This window comes from Arachis duranensis, chromosome 5 (assembly GCF_000817695.3).
Source record: "Arachis duranensis cultivar V14167 chromosome 5, aradu.V14167.gnm2.J7QH, whole genome shotgun sequence".
NCBI lineage: Eukaryota > Viridiplantae > Streptophyta > Magnoliopsida > Fabales > Fabaceae > Arachis > Arachis duranensis.
In genome coordinates this window covers 51,883,938-51,901,471 of record NC_029776.3, presented here as the reverse complement: position 1 = coordinate 51,901,471, position 17,534 = coordinate 51,883,938, and the positions used below count along the sequence as shown (strand labels likewise).

General features: G+C 35.6%; 1 pseudogene; it reads left to right on the top strand.

Annotated features, from left to right (window-relative positions):
- The first annotated feature begins 214 nt into the window (after positions 1–214).
- Positions 215–16,447, top strand: LOC110281754 (NADP-dependent malic enzyme-like; annotated as a pseudogene).
- The last annotated feature ends 1,087 nt before the right edge of the window (positions 16,448–17,534 follow it).

The window sequence follows — 17,534 nt, the reverse complement described above, 5'->3', positions numbered from 1 at the left end:
ACATTTCTAGCCCAAATAAATATTAGCCCATAACAAAAATTGAAAAAAAAAACATTCAGAAAAGGGGGCTTCGAGCGATTGCGAGAAAGAGAGAGAGAGAGAGTGGGAGAGGCACCTCTGTGAAACCCTAAAATCTCGACCTCCCTGCCACCGCCATTCATCTCCTTACCGCCGTCGTCTCCTCCGTCAAAGCGTTACTGGTGCAGAGTTATGAATGGAGGACGAGGTAATCGTGGAGCCTATGAATTCGTTGACCTCTCATAGTGACGATTTCATTCAGATTTTTGAGGTAATGCTTTAAATCTTTTGCTTATGCGTCGTCTTCCACTGTGGATTGTGCCGCTGGTTCTGCTTTTCCTCCGGCGGCTTGAAGCACTCAGAGTGTGGTTTGGGCGCGGATTCGGTGGTGTGGTTTGGGCGCAGATTCGGTGGTGCTAGCTGAGGAGATTAAGAAGGCGAGCTAGCGAGTCTCTGTAAGCTTCAAGTCAAGTCATTACAATTAGGATTTGTTCCTAATTTTTTCTTGTTCTTTGCTTTCTTCAATTTTTCAAAATTTTTCAAAGATATTAGTTTCTGTGATAATTTGATGATATAGTTTTGGCAAAGCTATACACAATTCTGTTTCTTATGTTCTAATGTACTTTTCTCTTCTATAAATTTTTCAAAGGTGAAGAGACATAAATGGAAAATTGTTATTTTCTATTGAAAATTTTGATTTTTTCTTGAAGTAAAAAGGATGTTAGGGTTCATAGTTTGAAAGAGAAGTATATAATAAATTTCTTTCTTGTATGCAACTTTGTACTGTGTTTGATTCAGTATCATCATAAGAGTTTTTGGCTTTCTTTCAGGGGCAAGATCCTTGAGGTACTGAAAATTTGGCCTGAGAGGAGTATTCAAGTTATTGTTGTCACAGATGGTGAGCGAATTTTAGGACTCAGAGACCTTGAATGTCAGGTATTCGTTCCTTGATTTACTATAACTACTAGACTCCTATCATTCTGTTTTATCTGAAGCTGTTACTTTTTAGTATATAGATACATTAATTCAATGAAAACATGATATATAGTAAAATAAGTTACTTAGGCTTCAATTATTTTATGTTAGATGTGTTTCATTTCAGGGAGTGGGAATTTCTGTTGGAAAATCAGCTTTGTACACAGCACTAGGAGGGCTTCGTCCATCAGCAGTTTGCATTTTCAATCTTCTACTAACTTTTTTCTTCTCATTATACCATTATATATGTCTCATTATACCATTACATACATGCCTTGATATCTGCATATCACTTTAATTTGCATTGATATGAAGTGATTTTGATGGTATCTGGTTTCTATATGGGAATATTCTGAACTTCTGAGTGAGTTCATGGCTGCTGTAAAGCAAAACTATGGGGAAAAAGTTCTTGTGCAGGTTACGAATTTTAAACAAGTTTTTATGATGTTATGAACCTGAATCATTCAATTGAGTTTCTGTTACCTTAAAATGTTTTTTCTGCAGTTTAAAGATTTTGTAAATCATAATGCTTTCAAGTTGCTTGCGAAATACGGCACATCTCATCTAGTCTTCAATGATGATATTCAGGTACTATAATTGAAGCATTGAACTTTGGCCGACCACACTTTCCTGTTCCTCGGTGTCGGCGAGGTAACAAATTAGCAATCATAAAAGCTTGCTTGGTGCCTCGGGGGGAAAAGAGTGAAAACAGATACTATTTCTATTTTTTATTTTTAAAATACCCTTTATATATGTATATATTTGCACTTGACAAGTTAATTCATCTCATGTTTTTGCCATGATTTCAGGCAGGAACTGAAATAGCAGAACTTATAGCTCTTGAGATGTCAAAGCATGTGATAATAATAATAATAATAATAATAATAATAATAATAATAATAATAAAGACTTCAATCTTCATTGCTGACACAGTAGTCTTATATTGATTTATGGAGTGAATTTTAAATTACAATCTATGGGGCTGTTCTATTTCTTTGTGCAGACAAAGAAATCGATAGAGGAAACTCGCAAGAAGATATGACTTGTAGACTCAAAGGTAGTAGAAAAACCATGATAATACTCTACTTTTTAGTATAAGAAGATTGTAAAAAACTAAACTATGGTCAATCAGATCCACTTTATCGACTCCATTTTGCAAGTATTTTCTATCAATTTCTTTAGGGAGTGGGGTGATGAGCCAGGTGAGTGTAGTTATAGAACATTTTTCTTGGAGCGTAGAAACAGGGACATTATGAAAAGGCAACGCCGTCAAGTTTTATTCAGCAGAATTATCACTGCCATTGGTATTAGCTTACATAATTTTCCTGAAGGAATGGCAGTGTTCCTTAGGTCCGTGAAGGTAATAAACCTCAATTTTGGTGTTATTGTTGCATGTTATTGCCTTAATATTGTAACTTTATGCCATTAATTCTTCTTTATATGTAATTATGTAGGGCATTCAGGTTGGTCTTAACGTTGCATTAGTCATAGTTTTGCACAATATCCCAAAGGTATTTTTATTATATTTTACCTTATAATATAATCTTAGTGTTCTATTAATAAATTCCTTAAATAGTTTAACGTTAAACAATTGTGACACTCTTCTTGTATATATCTCTTTTTTCAAATTCTCAATAATCCCTTTCCATTTTCTTCTATTAATATATCTCTTCTATTAATATAATCTTAGTGTTCTATTAATAAATATTAGATAAGACCTTTAATGATATAGGTTTATGCTTTGTAGGATTTGATGTAGAAGCTAGAAAGCATTAACAGGTAGGTTATTTATTATAGCTTATTTTCTAGGTGCGCATCAACTTCAATTATTAGGGTTGGGGCTAGCTAGATTAATTAGTCAATGTTTGGGTTCGGTTGAAGATAGCAACAAAGTTGAATAACTTGTATAAGGAGAGGAAGTACATTTTAAATAGCTGTCAACAAAGCTTCAATGTCTTATCTAATTAATCCTTTTTATCTACTTATCTTGTAGAGATTAGGTTGTAATGTATATTTCTAACTTACCACACTGTTGGTGTAGTATTAAGTTATGGTTATATATACTTGTGTAGTTACGGTTGATTTCTGTGCTTAGTAATGTGACTAGTTATGTACCTCTTTTCTTTGCAATGCTCAAATTACAATATTTATTTTTAATTCATAAGTAAAGATCAAATTATAATATTTAAATTTCTTTAAAGTTAAATAATATTTAGTTTGATTGATGTTATTTGTTCAATCAATAATAGTGATTTATAGCTTCCAGATCTGTTTAGTTTCAATTTTAAATGGGTTTGCAACCATTCAGTTTGCTGCAATTTTTTTTTATTTGAAAATCCAGTTTTATAGGGGTTTTAAACCGCCACAAAAATTAAAAAAAACCGCCAAAAAGTTTCACTCAGAATCCCCACAAAGTAAACAAAAAACCGCCACTAAATTACGTTGTGGGGGTTTTGTAAAACCGCCACAAATAAGCTCGTGGCACCTCAAATTTTGGAGGTTTTGGAAACTCCCACAAACCTTTTTGTGGGGGTTTCAAACCTCCACAAATCAAGAAAAAAACTGCCACAAATAAGCTTGAATCCTGTAGTGGAAGCTTTCACGTGCATAGGCTTTTCATGGAGTTAAATGCCATCTCTGGTGCCAGTTTAGGCGTTTAACTCCAGCTTTTATCCCAGTTCTGGCGTTTAATGCCAAAAAAGGGTCTCTGACCGGCGTTTTGACGCCAGTTTGGGCCATCAAATCTCGGGAAAAGTATGAACTATTATACATTTCTGGAAAGCCCAAGATGTCTACTTTCCAACGCAATTGAGACTGCACCAATTGGACTTCTATTTCTCCAGAAAATTAACTTCGAGTGCAAGGAGGTCAGAATCCAACAACATCTGCAGTCCTTTGTCAGCCTCTGAATAAGATTTTTGCTCAAGTCCCTCAATTTCAGCCAGAAAATATCTGAAATCATAGAAAAACACACAAACTCATAGTAAAGTCCAGAAATGTGATTTTTGCATAGAAACTAATAAAAATATACTAAAAACTACCTAAAAACAATGCCAAAAAGCGTATAAATTATCTGCTCATCACAACACCAAACTTAAATTGTTGCTTGTCCCCAAGTAACTGAAAACAAAATAGAATAAAAAGAAGAGAATATACAATGAATTCCAAAATATCAATGAAGTTTAGCTCTAATTAGATGAGTGGGACTAGTAGCTTTTTGCTTCTTAACAATTTTGGCATCTCACTTTATCCTTTGAAATTCAGAATAATTGGCATCTATGGGAACTCAGAATTTAGATAGTGTTATTGATTCTTCTAGTTCAGTATGTTAATTCTTGAACACAGCTACTTTATGAGTCTTGGCCTTGACCCTAAGCATCTTATTTTCCAGTATTACCACCGGATACATAAATGCCACAGACACATAACTGGGTAAATCTTTTCAGATTGTGACTTGGCTTTGCTAAAGTCCCCAGTTAGAGGTGTCCAGAGTTCTTGAGCACACTCTTATTGCTTTGGATCACGACTTTAACCACTCAGTCTCAAGCTTTTCACTTGGACCTTCATGACACAAGCACATGGTTAGGGACAGCTTGATTTAGCCGCTTAAGCCAGGATTTTATTCTTTTAGGCCCTCATATCCACTGATGCTCAAAGCCTTGGATCCTCTTTATCCTTGCCTTTTGGTTAAAAGTGCTATTGGATTTTTCTGCTTGTTTTTTCTATTTCTTTATTATTATTTTTTTCACCATTTTTTTCCTCGCAAGCTTGTGTTTTTCACTGCTTTTTCTTGCTTCAAGAATCAATTCTTTTGATTTTTCAGATCATCAATAATATTTCTCTTTTTTCATTATTATTTCAAGAGCCAACAAATTTAACATTCATAAACTTCACTATCAAAAATATGCACTTTTCAAGCATTCATTCAGAAAACAAAAAGTATTGCCACCACATCAAAATAATTAAACTAATTTCAAGATAAAATTTGAAATTCATGCACTTCTTGTTCTTTTGTAATTAGGAACATTTTTAATTTAAAAAAGGTGAAGGATTCATGGAATTATTCATAGCTTTAAGACATAGACACTAGACACTAATGATCATGTAATGAAGCCAAAACATAGATAAAACATCAAGCATAGAAATCGAAAAACAGAAAAATAAGAACAGGGAAATTAAAGAACCGGTCCACCTTAGTGATGGTGGCTAGTTCTCCTTCTTGAAGATCCTATGAAGTGCTTGAGCTCATCAATGTCTCTTCATTGCCTTTGTTGCTCTTCCCTCATGGCTATTTGATCCTCTCTAATTTCATGGAGAATAATGGAGTGCTCTTGGTGCTCCATCCTTAGTTGCTCCATATTGGAACTCAAATCTCCCAAAGAGGTATTGAGTTGCTCCCAATAGTTGTGTGGAGGAAAATGCATCCCTTGAGACATCTCAGAGATTTCTTGATGAGGGACTTCCTCATTCTCTTGTTGAGGTCCATGAGTGGGCTCTCTTATTTGCTCCATCCTCTTTTTAGTGATGGGCTTGTCCTTTTCAATGAGGATGTCTTCCTCTATGACAATTCCAGCTAAACTGCATAGGTGACAAATGAGATGAGGAAAGGCTAACCTTGCCAAAGTGGAGGGCTTGTCAGCCACTTTGCGAGTTCTAGAGATATAACCTCATGAACTTCTACTTCCTCTCCAATCATGATGCTATGGATCATGATATCCTGATCTACAGTCATTTCGGATCGGTTGCTAGTAGGAATGATGGAGTGTTGGATGAATTCCAACCATCCTCTAGCCACAGGTTTATGGTCATGCCTTCTCAATTGAACCGGCTTGCCTTTGGAGTCTCTTTTCCACTGAGCTCCTTCCACACATATGTCCATGAGGACTTGGTCCAACCTTTGATCAAAGTTGACCCTTCTAGTGCAGGGGCGTGCATCTCCTTGCATCATTGGCAAGTTGAATACCAACCTTACATTTTCCAGACTGAAATCTAAGTATTTTCCCTAAACCATTGTAAGCCAATTCTTTGAGTTCGGGTTCACACTTTGATCATGGTTCTTGGTGATCCATGCATTAGCATAGAACTCTTGAACTATTAAGATTCTGATGGGACCTCAGGGATCACCTTCTTCTTGGCCACAACTTCATAGAAGTGGTCTTGATGGACCTTTGAGATGAATCTCACCTTCTCCCATGATTCGGAGGTGGAAGTTTTTGCCTTCCCTTTCTTCTTTCCAGAGGTTTCTCCGGCCTTAGATGCCATAAATGGTTATGGAAAAACAAAAAGCAACGCTTTTACCACACCAAACTTAAAAGGTTTGCTAATCTTCGAGCAAAAAAAAAAGAAGGATGGAGAAAAAGAAGAAATAGAGGAGAAGGAGGGTGAAGAGAGGTTCGGCCAAGAAGGGGAAAAGTGTATATGATGTGTGAAAATGAAGGAGTGATGAGGGGTTTATATAAGAGTGGAAGAGAAGGGTATCCGTGTGTGAGGGTTGGGTTGGGAGGGAAAGTTTTTGAATTCTGAATGGTGGGGTAGGTGGGGTTTTTGGGGAAGAGTGGGTGGATGTAAGTGGTGAAGAGGTAATATGGAAGAGAGATGGAGGTGATTGGTGAGTGGTATTTCGGGAAGGGTGTTATGGGAAGGTGTGAAGAAGAGAGAGAGTGAGTTGAGGTAGGTAGGGATCCTGTGGGATCCATAGATCTTGAGGTTTCAAGAATTTCTCATCCCTGCACCATTTTGGCATGTAAACGCCCCTTTGAGTGCCAATCCTAGCGTTAAATGCCAGGTTGCTGCCCATTTCTGGAATTTAACGCCAGCTTTTCTTTCCTTTTTGGCGTTTAATGCCAGCTTAGTGCCCTTTTCTGGCGTTAAACACCCATAATGGTACCAGACTGGGCGTTTAACGCCCATTCTGCTACCTTTACTGGCATTTAAATGCCAGTAAGCTCATCCTCCAGGGTGTGCTATTTTTAATACTATTTTTGACTTTTGCTTTTGTTTTTGTGACTCCACATGATCATCATCCTAAAGAAAACATAAAATAACAATGGAAAATCGAAATTTAACATAGATAAGTAAAAATTGGGTTGCATCCCAATAAGCGCTTCTTTAATGTCAATAGCTTGACAGTGAGCTCTCATGGAGCCTCACAGATACTCAGAGCATGGTTGGGGCCTCCCAACACCAAACTTAGAGTTTGAATGTGGGGGCTTTGCTTGACTCTTTGTTGAGAGAATTAGATGAAGCTTTTTATGCTTCTTCCCCATGTTTACAGAGAAAAATATTTGAGCCTTAAACACAAGGTAGTCCTGATTCACTTGAAGGACTAACTCTCATCTGTCTACATCAATCACAGCTTTTGCTGTGGCTAGGAAGGGTCTTCCAAGGATGATGGATCCATCCTCATCCTTCCTACTGTCTAGGATTATGAAGTCAGTAGGGATGTAAAGGCCTTCAATCTTTACCAAGACATCCTCTACAAGTCCATAAGCCTATTTCTTTGATTTGTCTGCCATCTCCAGTGAGATTCTTGCAGCTTGTACCTCAAAGATCCCTAATTTTTCCATTACAAAGAGTGGCATGAGGTTTACACTTGACCCCAAGTCACACAGAGCCTTTTCAATGGTCATGATGCCAATGGTGCAAGGTATTAAGAACCTTCCGGGATCCGGTTTCTTTTGAGGTATCTTCAGCTGAGCCAAGGCATTTAGTTCATTAATGAGCAATGGAGGTTCATCCTCCTAAGTGTCATTACCAAATAATTTGGCATTCAGCTTCATGATTGCTACTAGATACTGAGCAATTTGCTCTTCAGTAGTAACTTCATCTTCTTCAGAAGAAGAATATTCTTCAGAGCTCATGAATAGTAATAGAAAGTTCAGCAGAATCTCAATGGTTTCTAGATGAGCCTCAGATTCCTTTGGTTTCTCATGAGGGGACTCCCTAGTGGTCAGTGGACGTCCCATGAGGTCTTCCTCACTAGGAATCACTGCCTTTCCTTCCTCTATAGGTTCGGCCATGTTGGACGTGTAGATGGCTTTGCACTCTATTTTTAGATTCACTTCTGTATTGCTCGGGAGAGTGCTAGGAGGAGTTTCAGTAACTCTTTTACTTAGCTGACCCACTTGTGCCTCCAAATTTCTTACGAAGGACCGTGCCTCAATTATGAAATTGAGGGTGGTCTTAGATAGATCAGAGACTATGTTTGCTAAGCTAGAGAGGCTCTGCTCAAAATTCTCTATCTGTTGCTGAGAAGATGATGGGGAAAGGTGTGCTATTGCCAAACCTGTCTCTCCCACCATTATTGTAATTGAAGCCTTGTTGAGGCTTCTATTGATCCTTCCATGAGAAATTTGGGTAATTCCTCCATGAAAAATTGTAGGTGTTTCTATAGGGTTCTCCCATATAATTCACCTCTTCCATTGCAGGATTCTCAGGGTCATAAGCTTCTCCTTCAAAGGAGGCTTCTTTGGCACTGCCAGATGCAGCTTGCAATCCAGTCAGATTCTGAGAAATCATATTGCCTTGTTGAGTCAATATTTTGTTCTGAGCCAATATGGCATTCAGAGTATCAATCTCAAGAACTTCTTTCTTCTGAGTTGTCCTATTATTCATAGGATTTCTTTCAGAAGTGTACATGAACTGGTTATTTGCAACCATTTCAATGAGTTCTTGGGCTTCTACAGGCATTTTTTTCAGATGAATAGATCCGCCTGCAGAATGGTCCAATGACATCTTGGATAACTCAGACAGACCATCATAGAAGATACCTATGATGCTCCATTCTGAAAGCATGTCAGAAGGACACCTTCTGATCAATTGCTTGTATCTTTCCCAAGCTTCATAGAGGGATTCACCTTCCTTTTATTTGAAGGTTTGAACTTCCATGTTAAGCTTACTCATCTTTTGAAGTGGAAAGAATTTATCTAAGAATGCGTTAACCAGCTTTTCCCAAAAGTTCAGGCTGTCTCTAGGTTGTAAGTTCAACCATATACTAGCTCTGTCTCTTACAGCAAAAAGGAAAAGCATAAGTCTGTAGACCTCAGGATCAACTCCATTGGTCTTAACAGTGTCAAAGATTTGCAAAAATTCAGCCAAGAACTAATGAGGATCTTCCAATGGAAGTCCATAAAACTTGCAATTCTGTTGCATCAGAGAAACTAATTGAGGCTTAAGCTCAAAGTTGTTTGCTCCAATGGCAGGAATAGAGATGCTTCTCCCATAGAAGTCGGGAGTTGGTGCAGTAAAGTCACCAAGCACCTTCCTTGCATTATTGGCAATGTTGTTATTTTAGGCTACCATGCCTTCTTCTCTTTCGAAAATTTCTGTCAGGTCCTCTCCAGAGAGTTGTGCTTTAGCTTCTCTTAACTTCCTCTTTAGAGTCCCTTCAGGTTCAGGATCAGTTTCAACAAGAATGCCTTTATCTCTGTTCCTACTCATATGAAATAGAAGAAAACAAAGAAAGTATGAAATCCTCTATGTCACAGTATAGAGATTACTTAATGTGTCAGAGGAAAAGAAGAATAGAAGGATGAGGTAGAGAGAGGAATTTGAACATTGAATAAAAGAAAAAGGGAAAAATATTTTTGTTTTTATTTTAAAAATTAGTTAGTATTCGAAAATTAGGAAAGGAATAAAACAAAATTAGAGTTTAAAACAATTAGTTAATAAAAAAAGATTTTTGAAAAAGTTGTTAGTGGTTTTCGAAAATTGGAGAGAGAAAAGTAGTTAGGTGGTTTTGAAAAAGATAAGAAGTTAGAAGGAGATTTTGAAATTAAAATAAAAGAGTTATGATTTAAAAAGATATGATTGAAAAAGATATGATTGAAAAGATATGATTGAAGAAAATTTGATTTTCAAAATGATATGATGGAAAAGATATGGTTGAAAAAGATTTGATTTTTTAAATTGATGACTTGACTAACAAGAAACTAAAAGATATGATTCTAGAATTCAAAGATTGAACCTTTCTTTACAAGAAAGTAACAAACTTGAAATTTTTTTTTGAATCAAAACATTAATTGTTAGCAAGTATTTTTGAAAATATATAAAAATGAAAAAGATTTTATTTTGAAAAAGATATGATTGACAAGAGAGGATATGAAATAGATAAGATTTTGAAAAATTAGTTTTAAAACTTGAAATATTGAAAAAGATTTGAATTGAAAACAAAATTACCTCCTTGGTGTTATCCTGGTGTTAAATGCCCAGAATGGTATCCATTCTGGCATTTAACGCCCACTTGGCTACCTCCTTAGGCGTTAAACGCCCAGCCAGGTACCCTTGCTGGCGTTTAAACCCCAGAAATCCTTCCTTACTGGGCATTTTGAATGCCCAGCTTTTTCTCTTTAATTCTCTGTATTATTGACTTGAAAAGACATAATTTTCATTTTTTTAAAGAAAAAAAAAGACAATCAAGACACCAAACTTTGAAATTTTCATACTAAAGGCACTAACAACTTGAGAATGCACATGAGAAACAACAAAAGACACAAAACAAGAGAATTTAAAGATCAGACAAAGAAAATCATTAAGAACAACTTGAAGATCAATGAAGAACACAATGCATATATTTTCGAAAAATGCAAGAAAAATAGAAACATGCAATTGACACCAAACTTGAAATTAGACACTAGACTCAAACAAGAAACACAAATTATTTTTTATTTTATAATTTTATAAATTTTTTTGTAATTTTTTTTATTTTTCGAAAATTATTTTGAAAAAGAAAATAAGAAACTCAAAATTTTTAATAAGAATTCAAGGAATCATGCAATGTTAGTTCAAAGCTTCGTTTAAAAGGATTAGACATGGCTAACCAAGTTTCAGTAGGACATTACATACAACAGCCAAATTGATGGGAATCAACTAGCTCCTGTGATGATAAAAGCATCATCTGAAACTCTAGAATTCATTCTTAAAAATTCTGAAGAATAAAATAAATAAAAAATTACCTAATTTGAGCAACAAGATGAACCGTCAGTTGTCCAAACTCGAACAATTCCCAGCAACGGTGCCAAAAACTTGATACGCAAAATCGTGATCTCACACACTTTCTTCACAACTCCGCGTAGATGACCAGCAAGTGCACTGGGTCGTCCAAGTAATACCTTACGTGAGTAAGAGTCGATCCCACGGAGATTGTCAGCTTGAAGCAAGCTATGGTCATCTTGTAAATCTCAATCAGGCAGATTCAAATGGTTATGGGATTTTGATTATTAAAAGATAGATAAAACATAAAATAGGATAGAGATACTTATGTAATTCATTGGAAGAAATTTCAGATAAGCGCATGGAAATGCTTTACTCCTTTTGAATCTCTGCTTTCCTACTGCCTTCATCAAGTCATTCATACTCCCTTCTACGGCAAGCTGTATGTTGGGGGATCACCGTTGTCAATGGCTACTGTCCGTCCTCTCAGTGAAAATGGTCCGGCTACGGGTTACGTAGGGCTAATCATCTGTCGGTTCTCACTTATGTTGGAATAAGATCCAATGATCCTTTTGTGCACTGTCACAGTGCCCAGCACTCACGAGTTTGAAGCTCGCATAAGTCATCCCATCCCAGATCCTACTCAGAATACCACAGACAAGATTTAGACTTTCCAGATCTCAAGAATGTTGCCAATTGATTCTAGCTTATACCACGAAGACTCTGATCTCACGGAATGGAAGGCTCTATTGTCAGGAGAGGCAACCATGCGTCGTGGACCAGGAGACCAAGATATATACATTCAAGCTTTTTTTCAGGTAGAACGGAAGTGGTTATCAGGCATGCGTTCATAAGTGAGAATGGTGATGAGTGTCACTTGATCATCACATTCATCATGTTGAAGTGCGAATGAATATCTTAGAACAAGAATAAGCTTGAATTGAATAGAAAACAGTAGTAATTGCATTAATTCATGAGGAACATCAGAGCTCCACACCTTAATCTAAGAGGTGTAGAAACTCCACCGTTAAAAATACATAAGTGATGAAGGTCCAGGAATGGCCGACTGGCCAGCTCCTTAAATGTGATCAAGAGATCAAAAGTGATACAAAGATAGTCTCCAAAATTATCTAAAGATTTCCCGATATAAAAATACAATAGTAAAAGGTCCTATTTATAATGACTAGTAACCTAGGATTTACAGAGATAAGTAAATGATGCAGAAATCCACTTCCGGGGCCTACTTGGTGTGTGCTTGGGCTGGGCATTGAAGCTTTCACGTGCATAGGATTTTCTTGGAGTTAAACGCCAGCTCTGGTGCCAGTTTAGGCGTTTAACTCCAACTTTTATGCCAGTTCTGGCGTTTAACGCTAGAAAAGGGTCTCTGACTGGTGTTTTGACGCCAGTTTGGGCCATCAAATCTCGGGCAAAGTATAGACTATTATACATTGATGGAAAGCCCAAGATGTCTACTTTCCAACGCAATTAAGAGCGCGCCAATTGGGCTTCTGTAGCTCCATAAAATCTGCTTCGAGTACAGGAAAGTCAGAATCCAACAGCATCTGCAGTCTTTTTTCAGCCTCTGAATCAGATTTTTGCTCAGGTCCCTCAATTTCAGCCAGAAAATACCTAAAATCACATAAAAACACACAAACTCATAGTAAAGTCCAGAAATGTGATTTTTGCATAAAAACTAATAAAAATATACTAAAAACTAACTATGTCATACTAAAAACTACCTAAAAACAATACCAGAAAGCGTATAAATTATTCGCTCATCAATCATCATCAACTGCTCATCAGGAAAACTCTCATTCACTGCAAGGTTGTGTGCTTCATCTTCTTCTAGTGGGATTCTTGATAGTGGTCTGCCTGTAATGACCCAACTTCCAGTACGTCATGATCGTACCAAAAGTAAGGTGTTACTAACCTATTTCTTTTATTAATTATTTAATATTGAGCCTTTAGTTCGATATTGCGTTTTAGTTTTTAAGAAAATGCCAGAAAATTTTGTTTTTATTAATTAAAATCATATAGCAAACATCCCCAAGTAATAATAATCACATAATTATTAATAATAATAAATATTATATAAAAGAATTTAAATAAAACTCAGGTACAACTCCTATCCTCTGCATAAAATAAAAACTAAAGCTACAAAGGCGAGGAAATTCTATAAAAGAAACTTAAATAATATACTTAACTAATAAATAAATTCTAGAATCGCCTGCAGCTTCAAACTGATTCTTCGAACCTATATCACTGAAAGGGTGGAAGATTTTAGGGAATGTCGTAAAAGTAACGATTAACATGTAAATAATTAACATACTCAAGGAAACTATATTTTTATCAAACTCTTTTGAAAATACCCTTGGTTTTACTTTAGCTAGTTAATTACCTCTTTCAAAATCTCTAAACTCAAAACAAATTCTAAAATATAAAACTGGTCACATTAACCATCTCTCAGCCACATAATTAATTCTCAATCAAAACGTCAATTCTTAATCAGTTTAATACATTCACAAACTAAAAGTACAAACAAGAGGTTCAGTTCAACATACAAGCAAGTCACAATAAGACAAGCAATACAATCACAAATAAGTAATACAAGCAAACACAACCAAATGCAAGTGCACAAACAATATGATGCATGTCTATCCTAAGCAGGCCATGAGCTCACGTGTCGGTTTACACCCTGCAGCCCGACATTACCTAGGAACAAGTCCCAGATATGGTTTCCCTTTGTGTCCTTAGTGTATATGTGTTGGTGGTTAAGAATATCACTCCTTCGTGACTACCGGCAGTCGGCACAAGGCTCGACCCCTTAATATACGCACAAGGGGAAACAGTGATCTTCAGTTTGTGGGCGTCCCTGAGATCAATTCACAAACAAAACAATGATCCTCAGTTCGTGGGTTATACCCGAGATCAATACACAGCAAACAACGATCCTCAATTCGTGGGTTATACCCGAGATCAACCTACAATAGTTCGTGGGTTATTCACGTAATCAATGATTATCAATTCGTGGGTTTTCCCGCATTTAAAACAAATTACAATTTATAGGTTTTCCCGAGATCAATGATCATTCAGTTCATGGGTACTTCCCGAATTTAACTAATTATCAATTCGTGGGTTTTCCTCGTAGTTAAACAACTAACAATTCGTGGGGTTTTACCGCCTTTTAACACTTTATTTTCCTTCCTAAATCTCTACAATCTGTATATCAATTCCCCATTCTCTTTTCCCTTTTAAATTCTTCACAATTTTCCTTAAACCTTTCTTAATTTCCTCAAATACTAGTCCCTAAAAAAATTTTAACCAATCACTTAAAACCAAATCCTCTTTTCATTCCTTACTTTGGCAAATCTCAACTCAAACCATTTCCAAGAATTTAAGTCATTCCTTAATACTTTTAGAAGAACACTCACTTTTCAATATTATAAACAATCGTTAACATCATCGACTAAGTCCAAAACGATAAGTCTTTTAATATTTAAATCGACCTTATAACAATTCTTTTTCCAAATTAAATCAAAATCAAAACATAATTCTTTTTTTCATAAATCAAACTCAAAAAAGAATAATGTTCCTTAATAAATCGAACTTAGAACATAATAAATAAAACCCAAACCAAAATATTTTTCTCAATACTTCAAACTTAAAACATAATTTATTTTGTTCTTAATAACTTAAAATATATTTTCCGATATCCAAATATTTTTAAAATAACATTTCTAACAAAACCTCAAATTTTATAAAAATTCCGGCAGCACTTCCCCTAAACTCGGACTTAACCACCCTTACGGGTTCCCTCTTTTTCAACATCTCATCAAACCTTTCTCAACAATTATCACAGCAGATTCTCAATCAATCAGAAATTTAACAATCCACAATAATTAACAATTCAACCAAAATCTGCAACTCCCACACAATCCATCAATCCAACTTCAATTTGATCAATTCATAAATTATTTTAACCAAAGGACTAACAGTTTTTCACTTTCCAAATAGCCAAAACACATTATCACCTAACTTAACCAACATCTTAGCAATATTGACACCAAAACACATAGAGTATGTATTATTTACAAAATTCCAGTTATGTTCACCCAAAAATTTTGCTCTATATAGTTTCCAATTATCACAAGTTATCCTTATACTTTTAGAGTTACTGATTTTATCTCTAAATTCAAATTTCATAAAAAGGTCAATTTAATAATCAAGCTTCAGTCTTTTAACAGTTCTCAAACTTAATTCTAATTAATCATGAACCAACATTAACAACTACCAAAACCAATTCAAACCAGCCATAAGTCAATTTCACAGCCATTTTGATACATTAGATAACTAAAAACAACAACAAGAACTTACTCTCAATGACCAGAATATAGCCACACAACTCAACTAATTCAGTATAATCACATATAATCAGAACTTTTGAACAATTCCATCAAAATCAGAAAAATCAATATCAATTACGGCATTCAAACACTCACAACAAAGCCCAAAAACATTCATAGCCATAACCTGAATTCAATACTCCAATTGAAACACTAAAACATCATCAAACTTAATCCAAATTGCACAACCTCAAACCAAGCTTATTTCTATCAATTAGTCTCTCATAACAACAAAACCAATTACATTTTCAGCAACAATCCAAACTCAATTCATCAGTTATCCATACGACAGCTTTTCAATAATTAACTCGGCATATTTCAATTTAATAAATTATGCTAAATTAATCATTATTCACAATAGCATCTAAATTCAATCACAGCTCAGAATAACCACAACAACTAACTAATTTCAAATGCATTTCAGGTCATTCATCTCAATTAAAAAATTCTTAACCATTGTTAACCATTTGCCTTATCCAAATAACTTTGTAGGCATTCTAAATTAAAAATATTTAACTTTAAAAATAAATCCCTTACCTCGATGTAGAAACTCACGAAAATTGCCAAACACAGCAACTTTGTTAGCGATTTCAACACTCGTTTTGTTTCCTGGGCAGCAACCAAAGTGGTTCTGGGCAGCTCCAATATTGCTTCCTAGTAGCGGAGGGCTCCGGTAACTACGAAACCTGAAGCAGAGGCTGAACAGAGTAGCACAAAGTAGTTAAGAACAATAGTAATTTCTTCTATCAATAGCTCCTTCCCCGGCGAGCTTTAATGGTGACAGGGGCAGCGCCCTCCTCCAAACTTAATGGTGGTAGAACAATAACTCTGATGGCAGTAAGAGTCACACACACGTCCCTGACAGCGGCTGAGATCCTTTCTCCCTCTCCTTTACGTGGATTTTGCGATGTTGGTGACAGTAGCACCGAGCGAACCCTCCTCCTCCAGTGGCGGCTCCTTCGACGGTACGAAGGCAAGACGGTGATGGGAGGCACGGCAACGCCTTCTTCCTCCCGTTATTGGCTCAGGCTCGTCTCCCTCCTTTGGTTCCTTCTGTGATGGCATGGCTTCAACGGCGTCGCTTCGACGGCAATGCTCTCCGCGGCTCCACGAATGGATAACAGGAGGCGATGCAGCGCGAGCAAGGCTGGGCGACGCTGGCGATGGTGGCGTGAGATCCTTGCGTACAGCAGCCCGGCAGTCACATCACGGCGGCAGCGGAGTAGCATCTCTTCCCTCTCTCTTTTCTCTGCTCTCTCTGCTCTTTCTCTCTGCGTTTCTTTCTCAGTTGTGTGTGTGATTTTTACGTTTAGGAAAGGAAAGGGGGGTGGGGTGCGGCTGTGGTGAGGGAAGCTAGGGTTAGGGTTTCTCAATTAATTTAGGAATTAGGGTTTCTGATTCAATTTGGAAATTAGGGTTAGAAATTAGGGATTTTATAAAGTAATATGGATATATATAAATAGATATTTTGATAATATTAAAGGGTAGAATAATTTTAAAATTAAATATACTCTATTAAAAATATTTAGAAACATTGTTTATCGTCATATTGCTAAGTTCAATCAATTATTTTTAATTTAAAATATAAAATGAGCATATTAATCACATTTTATAAAATATAATTTAAACTCAATATTAATTATTCAAATTAGATGATATAACTTTTCATTATTTTTCTATCTTCGAAACTTTAATTTCAATTTATAAGATAACTAATTATAATAAAAATTGTACATAAATATTAATTGACTTAAACTTAAAGTATTTATAAATATCAATCTAAACATTTCTAATAAAATAATTTCTAGGAGTTCAAATTAATAAAATAATTCATTCAAAATAGAATTAAATTATACAATTCTTCTTATTTTTCAATTATCAAAATTATAATTTCAATTATACTAAATATGCAATAAAGATTATATAAAAATTCTAATTAATTTAAACTCCAGTTATGATGAAACTCCATTTAATTACCTTTAGTAAAATAATTTTCTTAAAATAAAATTATCAACAAATAAAATAAATCACAAATAACTAATTATTTGATTTTCAAAAATTAGGGTTGTTACACTGCCACCTTGTTCTCTGGTCCACTTCTATCCTTAATGTCAATGTTAAACTCTTGGAGTAGCAAGTTCTACCTTATCAATCTAGGCTTGGATTCTTGCTTGGTCAACAAGTACTTAAGAGCTGCATGGTCAGTAA